This window comes from Gorilla gorilla, chromosome X (assembly GCF_029281585.2).
Source record: "Gorilla gorilla gorilla isolate KB3781 chromosome X, NHGRI_mGorGor1-v2.1_pri, whole genome shotgun sequence".
NCBI classification, from domain to species: Eukaryota; Metazoa; Chordata; class Mammalia; order Primates; family Hominidae; genus Gorilla; species Gorilla gorilla.
This window is the reverse complement of record NC_073247.2, coordinates 132653319-132664253: the sequence shown is the minus strand read 5'-3', so window position 1 is coordinate 132664253 and position 10935 is coordinate 132653319. Positions and strand designations below refer to the sequence as shown.

Here is a 10935-nt window from a genome sequence, read left to right as displayed (position 1 = left end):
TTCCTATGCATGAATCTCTATCCAGGAAATTTATTAGGCAGTATTACCCCTCTAGGACTGTGACCTTGACTTGTCTTTGCCAGTATAAGGGTAAATAAAATTCTAAAAATTAACTTAAAATTCTTCCTGGTATAAAAAAGTGAAGAGAACTTGCTCTGTTTTCTTTTAGTATTTCCTTCAGAAAACTTGAGATTATAAATGTTAGCTCTGTCTCTTTGAAATGCATATAAATTTTTTTCAAAGCTAATAAACCTCTTGACAGTTTTGCAGCCAAGTGTGCCAATTCTTAGGTGTCATTCTTAGGTGCCAAGGAGCACTTCGAACACCAAAGTGAACACCAAAAAGAATGATGCCCTGTCTCCCTGCCTGTGGGATCAGCTCCAAAATGTAACTTCTTACTTGTCAAAAACATATGAGAAATGTTATTTTTCCTTTCAATAAATACAGTGAACATGTATGTAATGAATTAACATATACATAAAACATAAAAGATTGAGAGTGTTTTTGTCTTCGCAGTTGTTTTAATGCATTGCCTGTGAGGCATATGGTTTAGTGCTTATTCAATGACAAAACTATTTCATTCTTTCCTATGTTTTATATACAGGTTGTATTGGGTTGGCAGGAGATTTTGTGTTTAATTATTTCCCCAACAATTTAGCAATGAGGATAGGATCTTTCTGGCAATTTCTGAATTGGGTAGATCATCTGAAAGACTTGTGGTCACACAACAGTCAGGTAAGAGACCCTGAATTATAGAAAAGTCTCCTTTCTAGCTCTTCACTTTTTGGAATACTACCTGAGCCATCCACTCCAAATTCAAGATTTTATTATTGAGTGAGGGTGGGTGATACCAGAGCTAAAAATCCCATCAGGATCACTATTATCTTTGATGGCAGAAAAATATGGGAAGCCAGAAATGTTGCCTGCAGGTGTTTCTTTTAAATCTCTTAAATTCGAATACCTTTTTGTCACATTTGGAATGAGCATACATGTAAGAATCTAGTTTTACAGTTTCTTTAATTTGGACAAATTATAGTTGGCCTTCCATATCTGTATACAGCAATTCAACCAACCACAGATCAAAAATGTAGTGAAGCCTATGATGGTTGTGTCTGTGCTGAACATTTACAGACTTTTTTTCTTGTTATTCCCTAAACAATACAGTATAACAGCTGTTCATATACCATTTACATTGTATTAGGTATTAGTAATCTAGAGATGATTTAAAGTATACAGGAGGATGTGTGTGGGTTATATGAAAATATGGTACCATTTTATAGAAGGCACTTAGGTACTCAAGGATTTTGGTACTTTGGGGGATCCTGGAGCCAATCCCCCATGTATATAGAGGAATGACTGTAACGTATCTGGGTGGGTCTTATCTTAAAAATCTCTCACTTCAGCCATAAGAATTACTGGTATTTATGAGATGACTGCCATTCTAAGGGGAAAATTTAAAAAATGATTTAATAACAAGAAGGAAAGATTGAGGAAAATGGAAGAGGAAATACAAGAATTAAAGCGACTTTCTCTTTCACATAAACCTCTTCCTTTCTCTGCTGTCCCAACTGTCTCTGATCCCCATGCACTTCTCTCTTTCCCTGCATCAAATTGACTCCTGGCAAGAAGGAGGCACTGATCTTTTAGATAGTTGCTTGGGTTCCCCTGAGCTGTGGTAGCAGCCACCACTCCTATTGAAAAGGCTCAAGCCCTTACATTGGGTCACTAGATTTATTTGAGTATTCTACATATGATGATAGTTATACATACATAAAACAGCCTTTGTTGGTATGCCATCAGAGTGACTATGAACAAGCATTGTTATCCAATTCTAATACCATGCCTGGGAGATGCAATTTCCTAGACCTTTGTACTTTTTTGCCAGATCTTAGTCAAACATATCACGACCGTAAAATGATCATAGAGGCAAATGCTAGGCCCCAATCTGATGATCTTATACTCCTTTTCAAAATGCAGATTTCATAATATTTACTGATGGACCATATACTTGGGATAAATTGGCCAACTGAAGGTTTCTTATGCTGTGGTGTCTGATCATGAGATCTTGGAAGCTTATGTTTTGTCTGGAATTAAGTTGGCACAAGTAGGTAAGTTAATAGCCATCACTAGTGCTAAAATTCTTGGTCTGGACTTAGAGTGAATATATATGCCAGTGATAAATATATGTTTGGTGTATATTATGCAACAGGGCAAATTTGGAAAAATAGATTATTGACTTCAACGGGAACTACAATGTCTCATGGATAATCAAGAGATGATTTGTTAGAAGCCTTACAACTACCTGTTCAGATATCAGTAATCCACTATAGAATTCACACAGAATAGAATTATGAAATTTCTGAAGGCAATGATTTTGCCAACAGCTGCAAAAGTCGTTGTTAAAACATGTCAGATTTCAAACTTAGAAGCCCCACTTTTAATACAAGGAACCTGTATTTATTTTCAGAAAAATAAGATTCATGAAGGGAAACAGACAAATATTGAAAAGGAGTTAAAAGAAATTCAACTGGACTATAGGAATTATCCATAAAATAATTCCTATACCACAGTATTTGCTTGATTCATTTTTGTTGCATTATCAAACAAAATGATTTAGGTAACAGAGGGATGTTAAAGACACTAGACTCTAGCCAGGTGTGGTGGCTCACACCTGAAATCACAGCTACTCTGGATGATAGCTTGAGTCCAGGAGTTCATAGCCTACAGTGAGCTATTATCATGCCACTGCACTCCTATCTGGGCAACAGAGAAATACTCTATCTCTTAAATAAATACATGAAGAGACACTAGACTCTTACTACATCAATCAAAAAGACGAAATTATTCAAAACATATTAAAGAGACTTGTTATTTGTGAGCAGAATACTTTACAGGCCACTTCCCAGTACCACAGAAAAATTTCCTCAATCAACTTTACCAGAAAACTGATGGCACTTAGATTTCATGGAATTAGTGTCTGTAGAGGGAATTCAATTTCATAGAATTAATGCCTAAAGGAGAGATTTTGTCTGGTTATGGTGTATATGACATCTGAATGGCCTAAAGTCTTTCCCTCTTCAAACGCTTATGCTCAAGTAGTGGTAAAGGTCCTCTTAATGCACATAGCCCCACTTTTGGGCTCTCAGAGCTTATTCAGTCAGACAGAGGAAATAATTTTATATGCACTGTTATCCAGGAATTATGCAGATATTTGCAGATTACTATAAGCTATCATCATACTACAAGTAGAATAGATGATTCAAACAGTAACAAACTCACTGGCTATGATTCAATAATCCACTATGTTAAAATGGTCTGGATATTTACCAATGGCTTTGTTAAAACTGGCTTTGTTAAAAATTAGAGTGACTCTTGCAATTAATAATGTTATCTCTCTCTTTGAACTTATATTCGGCAAGCCTGTGAATTTAGGTCTGAAACCACTTACTCTGCTTGCTTTAACAATTCTTTCATAATCACATTCAAAAGCTAAAAGGGCTTCTCTCTTTTCTAGACATCTTGAGACATAAAGTGAAAAGGACCTAGAAGGAACTACTGGAAGAAATGTCACCCCTATTAAACTGGGCAATTTTGTTTAAATATGAGTGTTCTGGAGGAAACATGCATTGTCACCAGGCTGGATGGGACCCTTTCAAGTGCCATGATCACTCATATGGGTATCAGAGTGAAAGAAAAACCAGATGGTTTCATGCTTTCCATGTGAAGCCAGCTCCTCAGGAGGACTAGACTGCAGTTTCCACAAAGGATTTGAAGTTTAATTTCCTAGAGTGACTAATATTGGTAATGAACTCAACTGAAAGCAGGTATTCTAAGGAAAGTATTATTCTGACTACCTTGCTGTCCTAGTTGCAATAGTGTTTTGTTCAATTACTATAAGAATCACATTTTATTAGAAAATAAACATGTTATTTGTTACACCACTTTTTCTTTCTGTACTCCCAATAATGGTTCCTACAGTCACATTTCCTCTCTCCTCTGAATTGTATTCCCAGTACAGAAATGCTGGGCCTGCATTTATGAATCCAACAGTCTGATTATTGGCCAAATAAACACAAGACCATGTTCATTACTATGTTTTAATATCAAAGTAAAAGTAACTACTATGCATCCAGAAACCAAAGCCCTAAATTTCACACAAAAAATTTGTTAACTGGTTTGATTGGAAGTATAGTATAGAAAAGAAATGCATCTAATTAAGTGTCTGGCATTTATGGATAGAGACCTCAGAAGACAGCTCTAATGTCAATCGATTAATTTGAGAATAGAAGTTTTCTCCAGTCCTACTATGGATAGATAAACAAAGGTGGATATGCCTGTTATCTATGGATATTTAGTTAACTGTTATAATAATATAACTACTGGTTTGGACCAAGGTAAGAAATGGCCCAAAAGTTGGGTTTGTCCTCCAGACTTAAAACTATTAGAGCCATGTACACTAAACACTGGAAATTCAATCTGTGCCCTTCAACGGGTACTTCATAATAAGACTTTGATACTATATAATGGCCATGAGTGTCTTTGCATTTTGCATCTGGGAGAAATTATTTGGGAAGATGGGATAATTACCAAAGGGCCTAGTTTATCCTATAAATGCAATATTACTCCTGTGACTGCTGAGAACTCAGAGGAAATTCATTGGGCCTTACAAGAAAAACTCAGTTAAAAAAACATATATTATCAGGCTCCAGAGTTAAGCTATTAACTTGGCTAGGATAGGGATTTCTTTCTTTTTTGTTTGTTTGTTTGTTTTCTGAAGATGGAGTCTCGCTCAGTAGCCCAGGCTGGAGTGCAGTGGTGCGATCTCAGCTCACTGCAACCTCCGCCTCCCGGGTTCAAGTGATTCTCCTGCCTCGGCCTCCTGAGTAGCTGGGATTATAGGCGTGTTCCACCACGCCAGGTTAATTTTTGTATTTTTAGTAGAGACAGGGTTTCACCATGTTGGTCAGGCTGGTCTCAAACTCCTGACCTCATGATCCGCTGGCCTCAGCCTCCCAAAGTGCTGGGATTACAGGCGTGAGCCACTGTGCCTGGCCAGATTTCATTTTCTAAAACTACAAAATAATACTCAAGTAGTTAATTATTTGAAAGCAGAAACAAAGACATGACAACAGTTTATAAAATTAATGTATCATGAGGATAATTTTTGTGTATGGCTAATCAAATATCTGCTTTAACCATTCACAACTGGTGTATTTAAAGATTCCCCCAAGAAAAATATTGTACTAATTTTTGATTCATCCCATTATAATTCTGATAATTGCTTTATTTTGTATTTTACCATGGACTTGCTGGATATAAATATCTAAAGACTGCTGCAAACTGCCCAGAGAAAGGTTAAAATGTCAGAGTAAACAATTAGAAAACTGTAGTTTTAGTAGAAAATAGTAACAAGGAAAATTGTAAGGGTAAATACAAATCTAAAAATGAATTTTAATTTAAAATTTTCCTCAGTGCAAAAAGGAAAGAACTATTTCGCCTCCCTTTTCTTTCAGCATTTCCTTCAGAAAATGGAATTATAAATAAACTTCTTGCCAGTTTTGCATCCTAGGAATGTCATTCTTAATGGCCAAGGAGCCACTTCTTTTAAAAGTGAACACTAAAACAGGTGGTGCTCTCTTTCCCTGTGGAAATTTAGCTCCAAGATATAACCTCCTGCTTATCAAAAATATATGAGAGGTTGTATTTTTCCTTTGGATAAATACAATTAACATGTATATAATAGATTAACATATACATAAAACAAAAGGGCAAGAGTTCTTTTTTGTCTTTGTAATCTCTTTAGGGTATTGCCTGTGATGTGCATCATGGTCTGGTTTAATGCTTATTCATTATATTTCATTCTGTTCTACATTCTGTGAAGATATTTTACTGGATTGGCAGGAGATTTTGTTTAGTCATTTTCCCCCACCATCAGCCATGTACCTCAGGACAAAAGTTTTTCCCTAGACCTCTAACCCAGTGGCTAAAATCCTGAAACACAGTGATCTGCTGAATTCACTTGTTGCAGGCTGCTCAATAGCTGCCTAGATTTTCTAGCTAATTTAATCAAACTCTACTTTAGTGACACTAATGAGGTTAAGTGAAACCCTTAGTTTCATCTGGAAAACATACTGATACCCTCAGCATGCTAAAAGCACATCGATATGCTCTAGGATGCATTCACACTTCAGTTCCCACCAGTTGAACTGTATGCTTAAGAAGAGATAAGCCCCATTTACCTATAAATAATTCAAATCAGCATTGCTTTATTTTTAAAATTAATTTTATTGGAGTATAATTCTCAGAGTAAAATGCACCCACTTAAATGTAAAGTTAAATAAGTCTTGACAAATGTGGATACTAGCGTATCTACCACAATCAAGATATAGAATATTTCTATACAACAAAAAGTTCCCTGTAGCAGCTTTGTAGTCATTCCCTAACTCATCACTGGCCTCAGACAACCACTGGTACTATAGATCAGTTTTGCTTGTTCCAGTAGTTCATCTTAATGGAATCATACAATATGTATTGTTTGGCGTCTGGTTTCTTTTGTTCAATGTGTTTTGGAATCAACCCATGATGTTGCATGTAGCAGTTTGCTGCATCAGTAGTTTACTCCTTTTATTATGAAGTAATATTCCATTGCATTAATGTACTACATTTTTTGTTCTTTAAATGTTGATAGCTATTTTTATTGACTTCCAGTTTGGGACAATAATAAATAAAGCTATTAAGAGCATTCATGTGTAAGTTATTTTGTGACCATATGTTTCCTTTTATTTGGAAGGTATAAGGAGGTAGAAGTCCAAAATTCTGGGTAATATAAAAGTATATTGACCTTTGTAAAAAACAAAAACTACCAAGATGGCTGACTGTACCATGTTACACACTCACCAACAATATATGAGTTCCAGTAGTTCCACATCTTCCTCAAAACCTGAGATTATCAGTCTTTTTTAGTTTTAGTCATTCCAGTGGGTATAGACTGGTATCTCATTGTGTTTTTTATTTGCATCCTTCTGTTGACTAATGATGTTAAGCATCTTTTAAAGTGCTTAATGGCTATTCATATCTCCTTTTGTGAGGTGTCTGTTTAAATCTTTTTCTCATTAATATTGTATTGCTTGTCTTCTTACTAAGATATAATAGTCATTTATATATTATGGATAAAAGCCCTTTATCAGATGTATGTATTGCAAATATTTTCTCTCTGCCTGTGAACTGCCTTCTAATTTTCCTTTTGAAGAGCAGAATTTGTCGTTTTTTATGTTTAGTGCGAGGCTGTAAAGATTTTCTCCTGGCCGGGCACGGAGGCTTACTCCTGTAATCCCAGCACTTTGGGAAGCTGGGACGGGCGGATCGCGACGTCAGGAGACCGAGACCATCCTGGCTAACACGGTGAAACCCCATCTCTACTAAAAAAATACAAAAAAATTAGCCGGGCATGGTGGTGGGCTCCTTTAGTCCCAGCTACTCGGGGAGCTGAGGCAGGAGAATGGCATGAACCCGGGAGGCAGAGCTTGCAGTGAGCTGAGATCACGCCACTGCACTCCAGCCTGGGCGACAGAGTGAGACTCCATCTCAAAAAAAAAAAAAATTTATCCTATGGATTATTTTAGAAATTTTTATAATTTTAGTTGTGTTTAATTCTACAATCAATTTAAAGTAAACATTGTGTATGATGTGAGGTAATGGTCAGTGTCCATTTTTTCCCATATGGTTATCTATTTTTTCTAGTACCATTTGCTGAAAGGCTATCCTTTCTCCAGGAATTACTTTGGCAGTTTTGTCAAAAATAAATTGAACATATGAACATATATGTGCATGTTTTTTTAAACTCTATTATTGGGCAAGTCCTAGTGCTGTGCTGGGCTCAGAGCCAGTGGATTTGGGGGCATGTGACATAGTGAGACACCAGCCAGGGCACCCAAGGGAGTGCTTGCACCACGCTTCCCCCAAAACCAGGAAGCACAGCTCACAGCTCTGGTAAAGACTCCCTCTTTCTGCTTGAGGAGAGGAGAGGGAAGAGCAAAGAGGACTTCATCTTGCAACTTGGATATCAGCTCAGCTACAGTAGGACAGGGCACCAGGCAGAGTCCTGAGGCCCCCATTTCAGGCCCTAGCACCTGGGCAACATTTCTAGACACACCCTGGGCCTGAAGGGAACCCATTGCCTTGAAGGGAAGAACCCAGTCCTGGCAACATTCATTACTTGCTGACTAAAGAGCCCTTGGGTGCTGAATAATCAGCAGCAATACCCAGGCTGTGGGCCGTGGGTGAGACTCTGAGACACGCTGGCTTCAGGTGTGACCCAGCATATTCCCAGCTATGGTGGGTATGGGCAGAGACTCCTGCTTGAGTAAAGGAGAGGGAAGAGTAAAGGGGACTTTGTGTTGCAGCTTAGGTACCAGCTCAGCTGCAGTGGGATACAGAACCAAGTGGAATCTTGGGGTCCCTGATTCCAGGCCTTGACTCTTAGATGGCATTTCTGGACCTTCCCTAGGCCAGAGGGGAGATCACTGCCCTGATGAGAGAGTCCAAGGCCTAGAAGCATTCACCATAAGCTGACTGAAGAGCCCTTGCTCCTTGAATGAGCATTGCCAGGAGCTAGGCAGTACTCACCACAAGCCTGGGGCAATGGTAGCCATGGGAAAGAGTTGTCTGCTTGTGAAAAGGGAAGATAAGAGTGGGAAGAAACTTGTCTTGTAGCTTGGGTGCCAGTGCAGCAGCAGTAGAATAGAGAACCAGGTAGATTCCTAAGGCTTCTGACTCCAGGCCCTGGCTCCTGGACAGCATTTCTGGATCCACCCAGACCTGGGGGAACTCGCCACTTTAAAGGGAAAGAGACAGGCTTGACTGGCTTGGCCACTTGCCTACTGTAGAGCCCTAGATCCTTCAGCAAATATAGGGAGTAGCCAGGCAGTACAGACTGTGGGTCTTGCACAAGACCCAGTACTGCGCTGGCTTCAGGTCCATAGTCCCAGTGGTGGTGGCCACAGGGGTGCTTGTGTCACCCCATCCACAGCTCCAGGCAGTGCAGCACAGAGAGAGAAAATCTGGGAGAAATAAGGGAAGAGAACAAGAGTCTCTGGCTGGTAACCCAGAGAATTCTTCCAAATCTTATCCAAGACCACAAAGGTGGGTACATCTGTGAGTCTACAAGAGCCACAGCATTGCTGAGCTTGAGATAGCTCCCAATACAGATCCAGCTGCAGAGACCAGAAATGTATATTACAACCACCAAAGTCCATTTCAGTACCTGGAAAGTCTTCCTAAGAAGGATAGGTACAAACAAGCCTAGACTTGTCTTGAAGATTAAAATCAATACGTAAATCTTCAGTGCCCAAACACTAACAAACATCCACATGCATCAAGACCATCCAGGAAAACATGATCTTACAAAATGAACAAAATAAGTCACCAGAGACCAATCATGGAGAGACAGAGATACATAACATTTCAGACAGATAATTTGAAATAGCTGTTTTGAGGAAACTCAAAGAAATTCAAGATAACACAGAGTAGTAATTGAGGAACCTATCAGTTAAATTTAACAAACAGACTGAAAAAATTTAAAAGAATCAAACAAATTCTCGAGTTGAGAAATGCAATTGACATACTGAAGAATGCATCAGAGTCACAAAAACAGAACTCATCAAGAAGAAGAAAGAATTAGTGGGCTTGAAGACAAGCTATTTGAAAATACATTCAGAGGAGACAAAGAAAAAAGAATAAAAAAGAATGAAGCACACCTGCAAGATCCAGAAAATAGATTGAAAACAGCAACTCTAAGAGTTATTGGACATAAAGAGGAGGTAGAGAGAAAGATAGGGGTAGAAAGTTTATTCAAAGGGATAATAACAGTGAAGTTCCCAAACCTAGAGTAAGACATCAATATTCAAGTACAAGAATGTTATGGAACACCAAGCAGATTCAGCCCAAAGAAGACTACCTAAAGATATTTAATAACTAGGGCCAGACGCAGGGGCTCACGCCTTAATCCCAGCATTTGGGAGGCTGAGGTGGGCAGATCACCTGAGGTCGGGACCAGCCTGACCAACATGGAGAAACCCCGTCTCTACTAAAAAGAAGAAAAAAAAAATTAGCCCGGCATTGTGGCTCATGCCTGTAATCCCAGCTAATCTGGAGGCTGAGGCAGGAGAGTCACTTGAACTCGAGAGGCATTAAACAGAGCTATAGTAACAAAAACAGCATGGTAGTGGCACAAAAATAGACACATAGACCAATGGAACAGAATAGAGAACCTAGAAACAAATCCACACACCTACACTGAACTCATTTTCAACAAAGGTGCCAAGAACATACACTGGGGAGAAGACAGTCCCTTCAATAAATGGTGCTGGGAAAACTGGGTATCCATATGCAGAAGGATGAAACTAGACCTTTGTTTCTTGCCATATACAAAAATAAATCAAAATGGATTGAAAACATAAATCTAAGACCTTAATTTACAAAACTAATAAAAGAAAACATGGCAGAAAGTTTCAGAACATTAGACTGGGCAAAGATTTGTTGAGTAGAGTAGTACCCCAAAAGCACAGGCAACCAAAGCAAAAATAGATAAATGGGATCACAAATATTTGCAAGCTATCCAGGTGACAAGGGATGAATAATCAGAATATATAAGAAGCTCAAACAACTCTACAGAAAAAAAATCTAAAAATCTAATTTTCAAATGGGCAAAAGATTTGAATAGACATTTCTCAAAAGAAGACATACAAATGGCAAACAGGCATATGAAAAGGTGCTCGACATCATTGATCATCAGAGAAATGCAAATCAAAACTATGATGAGATATCATCTCATCCCAGTTAAAATGGCTTTTATCCAAAAGACAGGAAATAACAAATTCTGGTGAGGATCTGGAGAAAAGGGAACCCTCCTACATTCTTGGTGAGAATGTAAATTAG

At 38.3% G+C, this 10935-nt stretch overlaps 1 long non-coding RNA gene across 1 annotated transcript; it reads left to right on the top strand.

Annotated features, from left to right (window-relative positions):
* The first annotated feature begins 569 nt into the window (after positions 1 to 569).
* Positions 570 to 7525, top strand: LOC129529696 (uncharacterized). The gene is made up of 3 exons (XR_008675249.2): positions 570 to 735; positions 1978 to 2108; positions 3515 to 7525. It is a non-coding gene; the product is annotated as an uncharacterized lncRNA (long non-coding RNA).
* The last annotated feature ends 3410 nt before the right edge of the window (positions 7526 to 10935 follow it).